At 36.8% G+C, this 14,736-nt stretch overlaps 2 protein-coding genes across 3 annotated transcripts in view; one reads left to right on the forward strand and one right to left on the reverse strand.

Annotated features, from left to right (window-relative positions):
- The window catches only part of LOC141480407 (uncharacterized), a 109,046-nt gene that overhangs the window by 88,414 nt on the left and 5,896 nt on the right, over positions 1-14,736 (forward strand). For both annotated transcript variants that reach the window (XR_012464322.1, XM_074170349.1), the window contains one exon: positions 12,200-12,427. The gene's annotated coding sequence lies outside the window, so the exon portion shown is untranslated. The remainder of the gene's footprint in view (positions 1-12,199; positions 12,428-14,736) is intronic.
- The window catches only part of LOC141480414 (uncharacterized), a 388,666-nt gene that overhangs the window by 25,461 nt on the left and 348,469 nt on the right, over positions 1-14,736 (reverse strand). The window lies entirely within an intron of this gene.

The following is a 14,736-nucleotide window of genomic DNA, read 5'->3' on the forward strand; positions in this document are numbered from 1 at the left end:
CGAAACTTATCGAAAAATAAAAAAAATGAACGCTAAAAAAATCAATGAAGTTTTGATGAGATTGTCTCTCGAAGACGAAAATAATCGGTTTTCTGATGAAGATGATGAACCCCCCAACGACATTATTGATGAAGAGGATGAACTTTCCATCGACGTTATTGAAGAAGAGGATGATATCGTCGAAGGAGGGGATTACATAATCGACATCGTAGATGACATCGACGTAGGAGAAGACGGTGTAGCCATGGTAGATGAGGGTATCGATGTAGAAGAAGACGGTGTAGCCATGGTAGATGAGGGTATCGACGATGACCCGGCGACTGACAATGGGAACATCATTATAGGAAGTCGTTGGTTGAATGTCAGTGATACGGTGAAAAATAATTTAGATTTATATTGTGTTACGGACTCTCATGTTCGTATACGAACCATTGATGATACCATCTACATGTTATGTTGGTGCTGTTTTAGGTTTTATTCCCATCGAAATAATAATGGGGGTGAGTATCAACATATTGATATCCATTACACTATTTCGATAATGGGGATGACGCAAACTTTTTGCGAAGCTTGTGACAGGCCACTGACGAACTTTCGTCGATTGGATGTTTGCATAATTTGTAACCATGTACCCTCACAATGATTTGTTTTAATAAATATTATATATTTTTATTGTTGTTGTTTTTTTTGTTTAACACTAAACCTTTTGATGGAAAAAATCAAATCCTTCTCAAAAAAAATTATTGACACAAATAGTGGATGAACTGAAGTGTATGGTTAGATATCCAAACTGTTACTAGTTGATTTCGAATATATCTTCCAATGATTCGTTGAATGTATTGGACTTCTCTATTTTTTTTCTATCAGATATGAGTGATACATATGGGTAATTAGCTTTTAAAAAAAATATTGGGTTGGGTTGAACACTGCCCCAAACCACGCAGTATTCCGTGTGCACCAACCAGATTATGTGCACTCCGAGAAAACTAACCTAACCCAACCATTTTAATCGTCATCTATAATGATTATGTCAGAATCCGGAGAGTCGGGTATCTCGAGGGGGTCATCGAATTGATTTTGTTCTCCGACTTAATCATCCAAATACGGCTCCATAATGTCGGGGCTGGGTGATTCTTCCCGAACTATCAGAAAAAACTCGTTCATCACCCCAAAGTCGGCATCTGGATCCATTGGGTCATCAAATTGGCCATACTCATCAGCTTCATATTCGAAATAACGTCGTTCCTCATTCAAATCAATGGTGGTATCTGAATACCCATCGAAGTCGTCCGGACACGTTGAAGTGATATCTTGCACATGGATATCTCCATAGGACGAACCCTCGGGAGAATCGACATGAGGCTCACTTGAGGAATCAGCTTCCTGCACAATTGGAGTTACTCGATTCATGATGAGTGAACAAGTCTATCAGTTATTGAGAATGCAACCTTTTATATATGATTTGTAGAAGGAGGGAGAGTGGAGGGGGTGATGGAGGGGGTAGAAGTATTTGTTAAATGAATCATAATATGAGGGATGAAAATGAAAAAACAGATGTGGTCAGCTCCGCTCCGCTTAGAAAAGTTTTCGACCCGCGAATTGAATTAATTCGCGATCGCCGTTGAAATTATTCTGCGGATTCGCTGTCACGGCCACGGATCCGCGGATAGCCCGCCGATTATCCGCGGTCGCGGATACGCGACTTTATCCGCGGATAATTTTAATTCGCGGCCGCGAATTAATTTAATTCGCGGGTCGACCGCACAGTTAACAATACCTTAGGAGTTGAGGATATGTAGTTTATTCCCAGATATCGTACATCACATGTATATATTAAGTAAAACATCACATATATATGAAATAAAATACACTATTTTCTCTATGGATCATCATCAATTGGTTCTTTTTGCAATCCGCTCAGGAGAAAAATTTCACCTAAACTGACCTAACCTAACCAACTGTATGCAATCATTTATATTCACATCTACTTATTCGAACACACTAAATGATAGTTACTTCCATTATTCATCTATTCTTTCCTGTTTTTTTTTCATTAGCCAGCTGCCACACCCTTATAAACGACAAACATCAGAAGTCGCAACTTGTGTGAGCTAATGACTAATGATGTAACGTCTATTTGTTGAACTACTCTAATGAATAATTTCTTTCATTATTTATATATGGAAACGTGATATTCGAATTGAATGATGCTGAGGGATGGGGCAAGGTTTTTAGCTTCTTTATTATTAATCAAACTCATTAGTTTTACCATACAAAGTTTATTTCTCCTAGATCTTATTTTGAACTAACTCATATTGCAAATAAATACTTACATAGATTGTACTATTTCTGTGGTTAATTTCTACATGCTAAATATGGCTAGAACATGACTAGATTAAAGGAATAAATACTGCCCCAACTTCGCAGTATTCTGTGTGCAACAACCAAAGTATATATGCACTCCTTTCAATTCCTTCTTTATTTTTTATTTAATTTTATCATGAAAAAATTACAACCTTAAAATTAACATGCAAAAAATATTTTATAAACAACTTAAATATATCTTAAAATTAACATGCACTACATATATACATATATTTACAAATCCATCGGTAAGCCGGCAATCATGTCCTTCCATCGCCGCACCCGAGGCTCGTACTCCTCAATGTAAGCCACTAGCTCGCCTTCAAGTTGATCTTCTTTGCGAAGATCCGCTTCAATGCGAGACAGCTGCTTATCTAATTCCCGCTTCTGAGCACTCATGGCTCTACGGCGGGAATCGCACTCACCTCGACGCTGTTGCTTCTTGCTGAATTCATCCATCACAGATCGCATGTATGAGAAAGAATTAACAACTTTCCGGTCCTCACATGTGCTCTGTGACAGAGGAACTTCCGCAGCGCCTTCTCGTGTGGGCGAAGGAATGTTTTCCTCAGGAAGGGCTGGTGAGGTTGATCTCCCATCCTGATGTAAAGGAGACGGACTAGCTTCCCGATGGACATCTACAACCACTTGCACCTGGTGGACGGGTGCTACAAGGGAGGATGGTCCAGCTTTAGATATTTCCGAAGAACGGGTTGCTTCCGGCCAAGCTCTAATGGCCGTGTTCCTTTCACACCTTGAGATTTAAAAGAAATTTTTGTACCAGGTATGGTATTTTCTATAAATTTGGAAATAACAGCACACAAAACAACTTAAGTAACTCGTTAGTAAATTCTAAAGACAAAATCAACAAATTAAACAGAAGTGGAGTCTACAAGCTTAACTGTTCTGATTGTTCGGCATCTTACATTGGTAGAACCTGTAGACCTCTTTTCACTCGTATTAATGAACATATAAAAAACCTGATAAATCTGCTTTTGGCCACCACATAAAATTTCACAATCACAACTTTAGTCCCAATAGAAATTCCAAAATATTACATAAAATAGATAACAAAAATTTCCTTAGACTTGACTTGTTTGAAGAATTGGAGATTTCTAAAGAACTTTCCAACAATGATCATTGTTTGAATACTCAAGTAAACTTAAACAGAGATTTCCTTCCCCTTCATAAGAGGATTATGAATTATTAATTAATCACAGTTTATTAATATAATTTATTCAACATTTTTCCTCTACATATTCAATCAAACCCATAATGGATCACTCCTCAAGTTGGTACAATTATTTTAACATGACACTTGACACATTCTGTCTCAAGTTGTCCTTCTTCATAAGATACTTTGACTGAACCACATGGCCTCAATCCAAAAATGTATTTTCTTGGCTATAAGCCTATTTTGTTTTATATAATTCAAATATTACAATGTACAATTCACTTATCTTGATACTTCCTGTTGCCTGACAAGTAAGTAATCTCAAACAATTTTTCCAAATTTCTTAACCTTGAAAAAAAAAATTTACAACTTCAATTTCACTAAATTCCCTTTTCAACTAGATCACTTACTTTCAGGTGAGCACTGATGATGACGAAAGTCGAAAGCGCTTTGCAAGAATTTTAAAATATTATACACTTTAATACAAAACCTCTTCGATTCATTAATCAGCTTTTCCAAATCCTTTTATATATAGGTTTGTTAAAGAATATTTTGGATTTTCCCAATTCAATGGTAGTCGAGTTTTCATCCAATCCTCTTGAACCGAGGATTGGAGATTCTGGCTTCGGCACCATGCTTTCTCAGATTTTCCATAGTTTTCCCTGAAACACATATTTATATATATGGGACAAAACTTGAGTTTTGAAGATAGCAGTACATATCATATACGGCATTATTCATTAGTTTGAATAGGTTCTTTCCAAAATCATTCGAGGCAGCAGTTCGCAAACGTGTGTTCAAGCCTTTGTAGGGCTTCAACCATGTGGACTGCTTGAACTTTAGAACACGATGAATCTTGTTCAAAATGAGACCATGTTCTTCGACTGTAGAGTAGCCATCAATTTAAATTGTTTCACATCCGATGTACTTTCGGTTCGAGATTTTTTTGTCTTAGGATCCACATGATCGGGGCAAAACGGTAAATCCTTATTCATATCGTGAAGGTTGTTTGGATACTCCATATCAACTTCTAGTATATAACCTTCCGAGGCATCATCAGGCACAGTTGTGATATCAATGTTGGTGTCCATCCACTCAAACCAGCCGTATGGTAGATATTGAGACATTGCCCAACCATATTGATTATTAACATCGAAATACATTAGGTATGAGTCAGCTTTGGCTTTATCATAATTGTCACCCATGTATTTGTTATTAGCTGTGACTCTTCGCTTGGAGCAAACTTGACTCAGTCCACCTCTTGTTCCCTTTTCGAAAAACATCAACTGATCTACATCGGTGAGAAGTTCAAGTTGCTGTTTCGTTTTGAATAACATAGCATCCCATGTATAGCCAGGCAGAGTGAAATAATGGGCAGGATCCAAACCGTAAGGTTTATGACAACTTGAGCGGAACTGCTCAAAGACATAGCCAGAAGCATAAAATCCGTCTTCAAATACAGATTCGTATATTTTCCCAATGTGTTTATATTAAAAGTAGCTCATATCAGCTTGGCACGTAAGTAAGATCTCCTAGGACACGGTTTTTCCTCCAATATGTTGTAAAAGGTTTCGATAGGGGGTAAACAATCTTCATTGAATTTTTTGAAAGAATCGATATAGTCATACGGCATTACCCCCTTTTTTGTCAAAATCTACTCTTCATCATTCGAGCGGTTGGAGAACTGTGATATGAGATTTGAAGAATCTGATAGACATGATACTAACGTATCCAGCGAGAGACTCATGAATCTGAATGAGTTATAAAATCTGAAGTGGATCTTGCTACCAGAAATATTTTTAGTGAAGGAGATATACTTTTCCTTCGTTATCGGCCAAACGGCGACACTTCCATTGAGATCCAATGCAATATTTTCTATAACAAAATGTGCATCATACCCTGATAAGTTATGAAACACGATGAGAATTGTTGGATCATCTTGATAGTTTATAATGCACTCATTGTGTGATGGTTGGCGATTAATTATTTTTAGGTATTTGACGATTATGGTCGCATACTATTTTGTCTGATATATTGAATGGTTTGTCACATATATGACAATGAGTTGCTGCCTGAAAATATGTTTCCTGGCTGGCTGATATATCTACATCAAATGGACACTGGAACACAGTTGCAACATCTTCAGCAAACTGACCTATCTCGTCTGCAAACCATTTCATACAATTTTCATCACGAAATGATCGATAAAACGCTCATAAGAGCGTTTCACATAATATCCAATAAATGCCGGAACGTGTCGTTGATATTTATTGCCATTTTGTGCAGATACCAATACACTCGGCATATATGACGAAAGGCGATGTAATTTTATTTTTTAAATTTTTGAACCTCAAAATATATTTTCCCTCCATAGGTAATTTTGGTAGGCATTTCTTTGTCTTCGAGCAGTCTTTAAGGTGTTTATCTAACATAGCCTGCGTGGAAAAACAGTGAAAACACCTATGACAAAAATATTTTTTTCTATTATGGTTGTCGAGTTGATTACTCACCAAACTAGATAGATCTTTTATCCAAACAAAGTGTTTTCTGGTTGGTGACGTAACATCATAGACATTTATTGAATCCTCACATCTTTCATCGTAATACATGTCTTGAATCATGAGTAGATTCACATGTTTGCCTTTATTTCTTGCTATGCTCAATCTTAGCGGTATTACAGTATACTTGGATTTAAAAAGTTTCAACGTGTAAACATTGACTGAGAGATCATTCTGCTCTTCGAAACTATTTATCTGAATAATTTTCATCGGAAAGTGAATACCTTACAACTTCAGAACTTTTGAATAGTCAGGATAAGATAGGATGTGATCTGAATGTTGTCCATGGGGAACTGGATACAACGCCGAAACAATGGCCCAAGCGAAGCAGGCATTATCATGATTTTTCGTTTGATTTGAGAAGGCAGTTCAATGTTTGATGAACCTCTCTGCGGTACAAATTTGTTTACGGACACCCTGCACTACTGGTTTCAACGTCTAACCTCTGTCACGTTCCTGAAACTCTTTCAACTTTATCATGATTGGCTCCATAACATGTTCCTCAAACCACATATTCATATCAGTGTTACTATGGATGGATGCGTTAAATATTGAAAAATACTTATATTCGTTGAAGATTCGATCGCCTTTGACAACCTCAAATTCTCCACCGAATGTCATATTAACCTTTAAAAATGCATCCTTTTTCAATGCATTTTGAATTAGCCTCACAAAAAAGGTCTTATAGTCGATCAAAAATGAGGTAGGGTTCTTATGCTTGAGATTACTAATCACTTCAGTCCGGATACGCGAATTGAAAGCCGATTCTGAATCATCCCAATGTACACGATTAGAGGCTGTATCTTTCCGGCTAATGAGGCCTGCTCCTTTCTTCATCTCAAATTTCATCTGATTACGTAGTGTTGTATTATTGACCAAGAATGCTAGTAGATTTTGTTTCCCACTCATAGTAGTATTGTTTTTCAGATCTTTTTTTATTCGTTTAGAAGCCTTATCCCTCTTCAAGTCCATCCTTCACTGTTTTCTCCTTGTATTCATAAATTATGAGGCTCAAGATAGATGCGATATATTTCATCACATCAGCAAACATTTTTCAAAATTGCAGAAGCAGATTCAACAATAACTGATTGACCGAAATGGAGCGCCAGAAAATATTCCTCGAACAGTAAATTAGAAACAGCACTATGAATATGAATATGAATAAAATCTGCTATTGAGACACATGTCTTATGGAATCATAGTATATCAGAAAACTGAATTTCTATGATGATATGTTAGTCTGAAACACTATATTCACAGGAACAATAGTAAAAATGTTGACAAAAATGTTTATCGCGCTATTACAGTACCCAATTCGATAGCGACAAGTTGCATTACTGTATCTTTATCATGCAGCAAGTAAATGTTCTGTTTCTGTTTAAAATCTGTTTTTCCGTTAATCAGCTGTCGCCCCCATACGAACGACAACTCTCAGAAGTTGAAAAACTTGTGCGAGCTAAGGACTAACGAGGTCTTACCTATTAACGTGTGATTCCTAACACGGTTGCAAAATCATCGCAGCTTCAACCATATAAATTCTCTCGAGAAAAAAACTACAACATAAGCATAAGCATGCATGGTGTGAAGCATGCGTGTGTATGTACGAAAAATGTGTGCATTATGTAATATTTGGGGACTCACAAATCAGTATCGCAGGACATCGACAGAAAATGATCACGTAGTCAAGTTGAAGATCAAACTCAACTTCAAGGTCAGATCATGAAATGGTTGAGGGGAGGAATCAGTTTTCAGGTTGAAGTGTGGAAATACCTCCTTTTCAGTTGAATACACGCTTACGTCATATGGTATATTGGCTTGAATCTTGGATAATATTGGGTTTTAAGAACAAGATAGTAATACATTTCAAATTGAAACATGTGTATTGCGACATGTGAAAGTTCATGTCGAGAATATATTTAGGTGTGAAAAATATGTCTTTTTCGCTGCAAAATGGTGTGTTGTGACTGTATACATTGTTTTGGAGAACTTCCAAACCCCGTTCAGCATGATTGTCGCAAAGAATGAACTTTGTATTCATTTTCACAGTCAAACCTCACTCCACCATCAGATACTGCAATATAGTGTTGAATTTCAAATGATTAGATTGTATTGCAATACGTGAAAGTTCTTGTTAGGCGAGCATATGCATGCAAAATGGTATGACCCTACGCATCTCTTTTGGAAATTCCGCAAATCTCCGTCTAGCATAACCTGGGCGTTCAGTTTCAAACTCAAACCAAACTGCTCTGTCAGATCTTGATATGGTGGGGGAGAAACAGACCAAAGTGAGAACAAACCTGCTTTTCAGTGGAAATCATATCAATATCATCTACTGTATGGCTTCAGATTTGTAATTATGTTTCGAAAAGAAAAAACGTAGTGTGACATTTTAAATTATTACATCATTTCTAAGCATGCAGAAGTTCATGTAGGGCATGCATATGTGTGAGAAATATCAGTATGTTCTCCTGTAAAATGTCAAGTGTTGACACTACATGTCTACAAATCTCCGTCTAGCATGACATTGGCGGAGAAGTCAAGGTCAAATTTTAGTCATCATTTTTGATACATGAATGTATATATAACACGTCACATTTTACAAAAGATATTTTATCTTATAGCACTTATATCAATAACAGCACATGTTACACAAAAATATTATTTTCATACTCTATCAGGAAGTAAAAACAACTTGTTACCAAAAAGTCTTTGACTTTTTTCTTGAATATGAGAAAATTTGTTTCATTATGGTTCATTTTTTCCTGATGGAAATCGTTTCTCCGTCTCGTTTAATGACAGTGAATTTCCTCATTTCTTGTTAGCAAATGGGAATGTACATGAACGTAGCCTAATATTTTGTAACGATAAATGCATGGTAATGTGAAAAAAATGTGTGTCTTGGAATGTTTTCTTACAAGATTCTCTGTATTTGAGATCAAAAATTAGTCTAATGAAGCGTTTTTGCCTTATAAAGATTCTATTTATTCCTGATGAGTGTCCCCAAATGGTAATATGTACATTAAGCTTGGAATACACTAGACCATAGTATATATTCAAGAGATTATGTCTCAAAAAATTTAATTTCATTGTTAGGAAGGCAAAATACGTTTTTCAGAGAAGTGTACAAGTATTCGATGTGATTATTGGAAGACAATTCAGTTTCGAAACCTAGATTTATTTGGAAATGGCGCTGATACTTACTTGAAAACTGGATAAATGTTGTTTTATTTCCATTATTCGTTAAATGATTGTTTCTACACCAACATTCGAATTCATTGATTACTAGTTTCGTTTCATTTTCAATTTCATTCAGATCTGGGGACGTCACAATGTTGTGTCATCGGCATACATGAAAACTCGACCCTCGAGAAAATCCTAATATTCAGTTTCAAGGTTAAACCAAACTTCACATACCCACGTTTCAGTTGAAGTTACGTCAATATCATCCACTATGTTGGTTCAAATTGTAATGTAATCATATTTCAAAAAAAAATAGTGTAGCATTTTGAATTATCATCAAGTATGCGGTACCTAGTTCATGTTAGACATGCATATGCGTGAGAAATGTCAGTCTGTTCTCCTGTAAAATGTTATGTGTTGAGTCTACGCATCTGTTTTGGGGCAGATAATAACCTTGCATTCATTTCAAAGTCAAACCAAACTTACCGGGTAAATCTGGCAATGACAGGTGAATGAATTTATTTTTGATCGAAGTGATGGCACATCCTATTTTTCAGTTATAGTTACGCTGATGTCATATGCTGTGAAGGTCGAAACGGAATGCAAAAGCTACGTGCAATATCAAAATCGACAAGTTTTTGTCATACGGGACCAAGAAATACAGGCACAAACTATAGAAAATCGGCTCATCAAAGCAGTTGTCTCTTTCAACAATTTCTAAATTCTAAGCAAACCACAAGATTTTTTCCAAATCCTACTATATTTATTTCTCTTCCGAATATGTATTCTGTAATTCAATTTCACTCTCTTCATTGTTTTCCGTACATAAAATAGACCTAAATAATAACTGTTTTTTTATTCGTCATCATGAATATAACATTGTACAAGATTCAGATCTTAAATTCCATTGGATAGTTACAAGCAACAAGAATTCACTCTCTGAACTCTCATTTTTTATCACTTGTGCTTTATTGGTTTGTTTCATGTTGAATCATTTGAATACATGCAATGTACTCTTCTCATTTCTTATCTCTGATTATTTTATAACCTTTAACTTTGCAGTCCGACGCGGGCTTCAATAGTTCAATGAGGTTTCAAAGCAAAAATGTGAGATCAAATTTTGCTATAATAGGGAGAATTTCTGTCAATTGTTATATTTATCCAATTCGCCCTAACCATTCCTTGGCACAGCTCAAGTTGATAATTTTCAGATTAATACTTCACGAGATTCTACAATATTATCTATACAAATGCACGTTATTTAACTCTCTTCAGTTCACCCTACTTCGCTACCCACTAGAGATGCCTGACGTCACAGCCAAGCCCACCTCCCAACTGAATGTCGATACGAACAGGCAGTGGTCGTTGCGCTCTCGGAGAGGGCAGACGTTAGCACAATCCTCGGCCGTCTGCGTGTCACCATCGATAGCGAGGCTAGAGCGATGCGTTACGTCACAGCTTTCACTGTATCGAAAGAGGTGAGGGCACACCGATGAATACGCATTACTCAGCCGCACGTCGTGGAGTAAACATCTCGCTCTCTTACCCGTCTCTTACGGTTGATGCTGTGACGTCACACCACTACTAACTTGATGGGCTCACACCGATGGAACATTCATTACTTGAAGGATCTTCGAAGTATGCAGACGTATGTTTGTACATAGACAAGCACATGATGAAACCCTGTACCGTGCATCCTCACACACACACACACACACACACACCAATCAAATGTAATTACGTCACTATGTCACACCCACACACACACACACAAAATCTCATATGAAAAAAATTCTGAACGATCCATGCACCAGACCCTTCAAGGTCACATCGCCTTGATGTTACTAAACAACAACAAAAAAAAGCAATTAATACTTCATAGTGGTGGGGGGAGGCCCAGAACCGGCTGTAATCTGTGATGTTCACATACTACCTATGCACCAGACATATTTTTCAAGGTGGCATGCACGAGACATATTTTTCAAGGTCACATGAGTCGGTCTAGGTCATCCACCCCACGTGACGTCATAGTGGTGGGGGGAGGCTTAGAACTGGCTCAAATCTCCTACTCTCTGTATATGCGTTTATATTTTTTGTTTGGAAAATATGTGTCAAAAATAGCGTTTTTTTCGAAGCAATTGGAGTGCGTGAATTGACTTTTTCGACGTATTGCATTTTTGTTAAATTTTCTATAATGCTGGACGCCATGTTTTTTTTCTTTAACGCTGCACACCCTGTACATCACGATGGTAGCCATGTTTTTTTCTTTAATGCTGGACGCCATGTTTTTTTCTTTAACGCTGCAAACACCTTGTATACTTTGACGTCGGCGATGTTTTTTCTTCAATGCTGGACGCCATGTTTTTTTCTTTAACGCTGCAAATACCTTGTATACTTTGACGTCGACTATGTTTTTTTCCTTGAATGCTGCACACCCTGTGTATCACGATGGTAGCTATGTTTTTTTTTCATTAATTCTGGACGCCATGTTTTTTTCTATAACGCTGCACACCCTGTATTTCATGTATTTTTCATCAACACTCTGTATACCCATTTGTTCTCATTCCAAGCGCGCTCGAATCGTTATCTTTCAAACCGCGATAACGCTGCTCGATTCTCTGTCGTACATGTCATATGCCCATGGCTGACCTCTACCATTCATCTCCAAGGTGACCATCTCAAGAGCATAGCTGAATCAACATCCGGCACCTACGCAGTTCCAGAAAGATCCCAGGCGCCGTTTACTGTTCTTTGTTCACCTAGACGCTCCCTTCATGATATTTTTTTACATAAAAACGTCCTGCGTGGCGTGATAAAGTTAGTTGTATTCTAGTTGTCATACTGTTACTACTCAACTCTGGGGATACAGATCTGTTTCCCCTGTTCAATAAATATTAATTTTTAAAAAGTTATTTTTCTCAAGTGAGTTATAACAAAATTGGCGCAGTCGGTAGGATCCTTCAACACTATACGAAACAAGGAACAGCCTAACCGATAGTGGTGGATCCTAATCCTTCAAGGAAGAACCAACAACCCCAAGCCACAGGACCATAGCAGGACGGTCTCTTCAACGGTAGAAGAACAAGCGCACGCTAACTTCGCCGGAGCAACGCTAGTGAAGCCGGGTTTGATCCTCCATGGACATCCTTTGGTAAGCAACAAACAAAGAATCATCTCGATTTTTTTTAATATAATTGAATATTTCCATTCTTGTGTGTACTGTTCTATTTTCAAAACAAAAAAATGCCCAACACAAATGCTTCATCCAGTGCACCCCCACTTGAACTTGAAATTGAGTGAAATTTTTTCAATCGTCCCAGAATATGACGGTGATCAAATTTTTCTTAATACGTTCATAAGTGCGTGTAATACCGCTTACCGCATGGCAATTCAAGACCAAAGAATTTTACTTATTTTATATATCAAAAACAAACTCAGAGGTAAAGCAGCAGAATTAATAAGTTCTCGCAACCCAGAAACTTGGGAAGAAATCAAAATATTGCTAAACCAATATTTTGGTGATTCTCGAGATTTAGCCTCTTAAATTCAAGACCTGCAGAGAATTTTCCAAATGATGAATGTAGAAAATCATTCGAAGAATTAAAACAAGCACTTGTTTCAACTCCAATTCTAATATACCCAAATTTCGAAGACACATTTCTTTTGACTACAGATGCAAGCGCATACGCTATTGGAGCCGTATTATCCCAAGGCCCTATTGGCAAGGACCTACCTATTGCATACGCATCACGAACTCTCTGTTCCGCAGAATCAAAGTATTCCACGATTGAACGAGAACTATTGGCAATAGTATGGGCAGTCAAACATTTTAGGCCCTACCTTTTCGGTAGAAAATTTAAACTAATCACGGACCATAGACCCCTAACTTGCGAGTAGACTCGCAAGATGGCGTTTAAAGCTTGAAGAATACGACTATGAAATTATATATAAACCCGGAAGAATAAATAAAAACGCTGACGCACTTTCAAGAATCAAAGTTGATTCCACAAAAGCTTGTCTCGTTTTTAATACAAAATTAATACCTTCAGGTACTTTCATTTTGCCAACAAATGAAGAATTAGATCTTGAAATAATCCAAGATCCGGTACAAGAACCAGAGGAATCCAAAAGAAACCCTGAAAACTTTGAAAACCGTGAAGGCGATCAATCAGAATATTCACCAGAACATATAACCGACGAGTTCACAACATTCGTAAATTTATACAAAACAACATCCCTGATTGATTATTCAAAAGTCGAGTATTTCAATTGCCAATTACTCGATAAAGAAAATAAAAACATTCTAATATTCCCTAGACAAAAGGAACTGAAAGACTTTCACTATAAAATCTTTGAGGATATTCTCGAAGAAGATTACGAATTCAGAAATCTCAAAACAAATATCGTATCAAGCAAAACAATAAAAAACAGAAAATATTATATATAGTTTCTCTCACTTATGATCCAGAATCGGTGATTGAATACTTGTTTCTCACCCTGTATAGAAGTCAAAATAATTTATATCCCTCTAAAGTATATTGCATTGAAACTAATCCTGAACTTCCCATTTTAGTAATTTACATCGAGGTATCAATGAAACAATTCGTAGAATACGTGAAAAATATAATTGGCAAGGACTCAACAAAGATGTTGAAAATTTTATTAAAGCTTGTGATATTTGTCAAAAAACAAAAATCTGACAAAAAAATGTAAACAACCCATTAGTCATAACCGAAACGCCTAAAACAGCTTTCGAAAGAATAAACATCGATGTAGTTGAAATCCCAACGAAAAATTACGCATTAAGTATACGTGACGAACTGACAAAATTTACACAAGTGTATCCAATCCCAGACAAAACAGCAAAAAACATTTCAGATACCCTACTTTTATTTTTCCAGCACTATGGAACCCCATTACGAATCCACTGTGATTACGGTCGAGAATTCGATAATGCCCTTCTAAGAGATCTTTATACCCTTTTTGATATAAAGCTAACATATTCTAATGTCAATCATCCCCAATCCAACGGATCTGTGGAAAGATTCCATGCAACATTATTAGAAATGATTAGAGCCCATCTGGCCGAGCACCCAGATGATCACCCTTTTAATGTATTACCATTCGCGGAAATATGTTATAATAACTCTGAGAACAAATCTCACGGATTTACACCCCATGAATTAGTTTTCGGACACACGGCAAACAGGCCTCCAGAAAAACTATATAATCAAGAACAACTTATTACAAAATACGTGAGAGACCTAAATAACAGACTTTCTCATTATTACAAAGTCGCATGAGAAAAAATCGAAAGGAAAAAGCTAAAATCCGTTTCGACAGAAACGTCAAGGAATCGCAAATAAAAGACAAATTGCAAAATAAATTCAACGGCCCATTCATAATTGAACAACTCTTTCAAAACTCAGCAATACTTCTAAATGTGCAAACAAATCAAAG

This window comes from Leptinotarsa decemlineata, unplaced genomic scaffold, assembly GCF_025532065.1.
Source record: "Leptinotarsa decemlineata unplaced genomic scaffold, Ldec_3_MD MMD2_P_RNA_scaffold_8, whole genome shotgun sequence".
Classification (NCBI taxonomy): domain Eukaryota; kingdom Metazoa; phylum Arthropoda; class Insecta; order Coleoptera; family Chrysomelidae; genus Leptinotarsa; species Leptinotarsa decemlineata.